Raw genomic sequence first — 6,766 nt, forward strand, 5'->3', positions numbered from 1 at the left:
ACTGACTGCTATTAGCTTACACTGGAAAACTTTTTTTCTTTGTAAAAGCACGCTATAGAGACACCAGATATGAGTGGCAACTGTCAAAGTACACTGGCAGGGTTCTGCAGGGCACACGCTGAAGGAAGGCCTGACACACCCGCTTTAAGGACACTGACTGCTATTAGCTCACACTGGAAAACTTTTTTTCTTTGTAAAAGCACGCTATAGAGACACCAGATATGAGTGGCAACTGTCAAAGTACACTGGCAGGTATCTGCAGGGCACACGCTGAAGGCCTGAAACACCCGCTTTAAGGACACTGACTGCTATTAGCTTACACTGGAAAACGTTTTTGCTTTGTAAAAGCACGCTACAGAGACACCAGATATGATTGGCAACTGTCAAAGTACACTGGCAGGGGTCTGCAGGGCACACGCTGAAGGCCTGAAACACCCGCTTTAAGGACACTGACTGCTATTAGCTTACACTGGAAAACTTTTTTCTTTGTAAAAGCACGCTATAGAGACACCAGATATGAGTGGCAACTGTCAAAGTACACTGGCAGGGTTCTGCAGGGCACACGCTGAAGGAAGTCCTGACACACCCGCTTTAAGGACACTGACTGCTATTAGCTCACACTGGAAAACTTTTTTTCTTTGTAAAAGCACGCTATAGAGACACCAGATATGAGTGGCAACTGTCAAAGTACACTGGCAGGGTTCTGCAGGGCACACGCTGAAGGAAGGCCTGACACACCCGCTTTAAGGACACTGACTGCTATTAGCTCACACTGGAAAACTTTTTTTCTTTGTAAAAGCACGCTATAGAGACACCAGATATGAGTGGCAACTGTCAAAGTACACTGGCAGGGTTCTGCAGGGCACACGCTGAAGGAAGGCCTGACACACCCGCTTTAAGGACACTGACTGCTATTAGCTCACACTGGAAAAAGTTTTTTCTTTGTAAAAGCACGCTATAGAGACACCAGATATGAGTGGCAACTGTCAAAGTACACTGGCAGGGGTCTGCAGGGCACACGCTGAAGGCCTGAAACACCCGCTTTAAGGACACTGACTGCTATTAGCTTACACTGGAAAACTTTTTTCTTTGTAAAAGCACGCTATAGAGACACCAGATATGAGGGGCAACTGTCAAAGTACACTGGCAGGGTTCTGCAGAGCACACGCTGAAGGAAGGCCTGACACACCCGCTTTAAGGACACTGACTGCTATTAGCTTACACTGGAAAACTTTTTTTCTTTGTAAAAGCATGCTATAGAGACACCAGATATGAGTGGCAACTGTCAAAGTACACTGGCAGGGTTCTGCAGGGCACACGCTGAAGGTCTGAAACACCCGCTTTAAGGACACTGACTGCTATTAGCTTACACTGGAAAACATTTTTTCTTTGTAAAAGCACGCTATAGAGACACCAGATATGAGTGGCAACTGTCAAAGTACACTGGCAGGGGTCTGCAGGGCACATGCTGAAGGAAGGCCTGAAACAACCGCTTTAAGGACACTGACTGCTATTAGCTTACACTGGAAAACTTTTTTTCTTTGTAAAAGCAGGCTATAGAGACACCAGATATGAGTGGCAACTGTCAAAGTACATTGGCAGGGGTCTGCAGGGCACACGCTGAAGGAAGGCCTGAAACACCCGCTTTAGCTTACACTGGAAAACTTTTTCGCTTTGTAAAAGCACGCTATAGAGACACCAGATATGAGTGGCAACTGTCAAAGTACACTGCCAGGGTTATGCAGGGCACACGCTGAAGGAAGGCCTGACACACCCTCTTTAAGGACACTGACTGCTATTAGTTTACACTGGAAAACTTTTTCTCTTTGTAAAAGCACGCTATAGAGACACCAGATATGAGTGGCAACTGTCAAAGTACACTGGCATGGGTCTGCAGGGCACACGCTGAAGGAAGGCCTGACACACCCGCTTTAAGGACACTGACTGCTATTAGCTTACACTGGAAAACTTTTTTTCTTTGTAAAAGCACGCTATAGAGACACCAGATATGAGGGGCAACTGTCAAAGTAAACTGGCAGGGTTCTGCAGAGCACACGCTGAAGGAAGGTCTGAAACACCCGCTTTAAGGACACTGACTGCTATTAGCTTACACTGGAAAACATTTTTTCTTTGTAAAAGCACGCTATAGAGACACCAGATATGAGTGGCAACTGTCAAAGTACATTGGCAGGGGTCTGCAGGGCACATGCTGAAGGAAGGCCTGAAACAACCGCTTTAAGGACACTGACTGCTATTAGCTTACACTGGAAAACTTTTTTTCTTTGTAAAAGCAGGCTATAGAGACACCAGATATGAGTGGCAACTGTCAAAGTACATTGGCAGGGGTCTGCAGGGCACACGCTGAAGGAAGGCCTGAAACACCCGCTTTAAGGACACTGACTGCTATTAGCTTACACTGGAAAACTTTTTCGCTTTGTAAAAGCACGCTATAGAGACACCAGATATGAGTGGCAACTGTCAAAGTACACTGCCAGGGTTATGCAGGGCACACGCTGAAGGAAGGCCTGACACACCCTCTTTAAGGACACTGACTGCTATTAGTTTACACTGGAAAACTTTTTCTCTTTGTAAAAGCACGCTATAGAGACACCAGATATGAGTGGCAACTGTCAAAGTACACTGGCATGGGTCTGCAGGGCACACGCTGAAGGAAGGCCTGACACACCCGCTTTAAGGACACTGACTGCTATTAGCTTACACTGGAAAACTTTTTTTCTTTGTAAAAGCACGCTATAGAGACACCAGATATGAGGGGCAACTGTCAAAGTAAACTGGCAGGGTTCTGCAGAGCACACGCTGAAGGAAGGCCTGACACACCCGCTTTAAGGACACTGACTGCTATTAGCTTACACTGGAAAACTTTTTTTCTTTGTAAAAGCATGCTATAGAGACACCAGATATGAGTGGCAACTGTCAAAGTAAACTGGCAGGGTTCTGCAGGGAACACGCTGAAGGAAAGCCTGACACACCCGCTTTAAGGACACTGACTGCTATTAGCTTACACTGGAAAACTTTTTTCTTTTTAAAAGCACGCTATAGAGACACCAGATATGAGTGGTGGCACTGACTGTGCAAATGGGCACTGGCAGGGTTCTGCAGGGCACACGCTGAAGGAGGGCCTGACACACCCGCTTTAAGGACACTGACTGCTATTAGCTTACACTGGAAAACTTTTTTGCTTTGTAAAAGCACGCTACAGAGACACCAGATATGAGTGGCAACTGTCAAAGTACACTGGCAGGGTTCTGCAGGGCACACGCTGAAGGAAGGCCTGACACACCCGCTTTAAGGACACTGACTGCTATGAGCTTACACTGGAAAACTTTTTTGCTTTGTAAAAGCACGCTACAGAGACACCAGATATGAGTGGCAACTGTCAAAGTACACTGGCAGGGTTCTGCAGGGCACACGCTGAAGGAAGGCCTGACACACCCGCTTTAAGGACACTGACTGCTATTAGCTTACACTGGAAAACTTTGTTTCTTTGTAAAAGCACGCTATAGAGACATATAGAGATATGAGTGGTGGCACTGACTGTGCAAATGGGCACTGGCAGGGTTCTGCAGGGCACACGCTGAAGGAAGGCCTGACACACCCGCTTTAAGGACACTGACTGCTATTAGCTTACACTGGAAAACTTTTTTCTTTGTAAAAGCACGCTATAGAGACACCAGATATGATTGGCAACTGTCAAAGTACACTGGCAGGGGTCTGCAGGGCACATGCTGAAGGAAGGCCTGAAACAACCGCTTTAAGGACACTGACTGCTATTAGCTTACACTGGAAAACTTTTTTTCTTTGTAAAAGCACGCTATAGAGACACCAGATATGAGTGGCAACTGTCAAAGTACACTGGCAGGGTTCTGCAGGGCACACGCTGAAGGAAGGCCTGACACACCCGCTTTAAGGACACTGACTGCTATTAGCTTACACTGGAAAACTTTTATTCTTTGTAAAAGCACACTATAGAGACACCAGATATGAGTGGCAACTGTCAAAGTACACTGGCAGGTATCTGCAGGGCACACGCTGAAGGCCTGAAACACCCGCTTTAAGGACACTGACTGCTATTAGCTTACACTGGAAAACTTTTTTGCTTTGTAAAAGCACGCTACAGAGACACCAGATATGAGTGGCAACTGTCAAAGTACACTGGCAGGGGTCTGCAGGGCACACGCTGAAGGCCTGAAACACCCGCTTTAAGGACACTGACTGCTATTAGCTTACACTGGAAAACTTTTTTTCTTTGTAAAAGCACGCTATAGAGACACCAGATATGAGGGGCAACTGTCAAAGTACACTGGCAGGGTTCTGCAGAGCACACGCTGAAGGAAGGCCTGACACACCCGCTTTAAGGACACTGACTGCTATTAGCTTACACTGGAAAACTTTTTTTCTTTGTAAAAGCATGCTATAGAGACACCAGATATGAGTGGCAACTGTCAAAGTACACTGGCAGGGTTCTGCAGGGCACACGCTGAAGGAAGGCCTGACACACCCGCTTTAAGGACACTGACTGCTATTAGCTTACACTGGAAAACTTTTTTTCTTTGTAAAAGCACGCTATAGAGACACCAGATATGAGTGGCAACTGTCAAAGTACACTGGCAGGGTTCTGCAGGGCACACGCTGAAGGAAGGCCTGACACACCCGCTTTAAGGACACTGACTGCTATTAGCTCACACTGGAAAACTTTTTTTCTTTGTAAAAGCACGCTATAGAGACACCAGATATGAGTGGCAACTGTCAAAGTACACTGGCAGGTATCTGCAGGGCACACGCTGAAGGCCTGAAACACCCGCTTTAAGGACACTGACTGCTATTAGCTTACACTGGAAAACGTTTTTGCTTTGTAAAAGCACGCTACAGAGACACCAGATATGATTGGCAACTGTCAAAGTACACTGGCAGGGGTCTGCAGGGCACACGCTGAAGGCCTGAAACACCCGCTTTAAGGACACTGACTGCTATTAGCTTACACTGGAAAACTTTTTTCTTTGTAAAAGCACGCTATAGAGACACCAGATATGAGTGGCAACTGTCAAAGTACACTGGCAGGGTTCTGCAGGGCACACGCTGAAGGAAGGCCTGACACACCCGCTTTAAGGACACTGACTGCTATTAGCTCACACTGGAAAACTTTTTTTCTTTGTAAAAGCACGCTATAGAGACACCAGATATGAGTGGCAACTGTCAAAGTACACTGGCAGGGTTCTGCAGGGCACACGCTGAAGGAAGGCCTGACACACCCGCTTTAAGGACACTGACTGCTATTAGCTCACACTGGAAAACTTTTTTTCTTTGTAAAAGCACGCTATAGAGACACCAGATATGAGTGGCAACTGTCAAAGTACACTGGCAGGGTTCTGCAGGGCACACGCTGAAGGAAGGCCTGACACACCCGCTTTAAGGACACTGACTGCTATTAGCTCACACTGGAAAACGTTTTTTCTTTGTAAAAGCACGCTATAGAGACACCAGATATGAGTGGCAACTGTCAAAGTACACTGGCAGGGGTCTGCAGGGCACACGCTGAAGGCCTGAAACACCCGCTTTAAGGACACTGACTGCTATTAGCTTACACTGGAAAACTTTTTTCTTTGTAAAAGCACGCTATAGAGACACCAGATATGAGGGGCAACTGTCAAAGTACACTGGCAGGGTTCTGCAGAGCACACGCTGAAGGAAGGCCTGACACACCCGCTTTAAGGACACTGACTGCTATTAGCTTACACTGGAAAACTTTTTTTCTTTGTAAAAGCATGCTATAGAGACACCAGATATGAGTGGCAACTGTCAAAGTACACTGGCAGGGTTCTGCAGGGCACACGCTGAAGGTCTGAAACACCCGCTTTAAGGACACTGACTGCTATTAGCTTACACTGGAAAACATTTTTTCTTTGTAAAAGCACGCTATAGAGACACCAGATATGAGTGGCAACTGTCAAAGTACACTGGCAGGGGTCTGCAGGGCACACGCTGAAGGCCTGAAACACCCGCTTTAAGGACACTGACTGCTATGAGCTTACACTGGAAAACTGTTTTTTCTTTGTAAAAGCACGCTATAGAGACACCAGATATGAGTGGCAACTGTCAAAGTACACTGGCAGGGGTCTGCAGGGCACACGCTGAAGGGCTGAAACACCCGCTTTAAGGACACTGACTGCTATGAGCTTACATTGGAAAACTGTTTTTCTTTGTAAAAGCACGCTACAGAGACACCAGATATGAGTGGCAACTGTCAAAGTACACTGGCAGGGTTCTGCAGGGCACACGCTGAAGGAAGGCCTGACACACCCGCTTTAAGGACACTGACTGCTATTAGCTTACACTGGAAAACTTTTTTTCTTTGTAAAAGCACGCTATAGAGACACCAGATATGAGTGGTAACTGTCAAAGTACACTGGCAGGGTTCTGCAGGGCACACGCTGAAGGAAGGCCTGACACACCCGCTTTAAGGACACTGACTGCTATTAGCTCACACTGGAAAACTTTTTTTCTTTGTAAAAGCACGCTATAGAGACACCAGATATGAGTGGCAACTGTCAAAGTACACTGGCAGGGTTCTGCAGGGCACACGCTGAAGGAAGGCCTGACACACCCGCTTTAAGGACACTGACTGCTATTATCTGACACTGGAAAACTTTTATTCTTTGTAAAAGCACACTATAGAGACACCAGATATGAGTGGCAACTGTCAAATACACTGGCAGGTATCTGCAGGGCACACGCTGAAGGCCTGAAA

Source organism: Pelobates fuscus, chromosome 12 (assembly GCF_036172605.1).
Source record: "Pelobates fuscus isolate aPelFus1 chromosome 12, aPelFus1.pri, whole genome shotgun sequence".
NCBI lineage: Eukaryota > Metazoa > Chordata > Amphibia > Anura > Pelobatidae > Pelobates > Pelobates fuscus.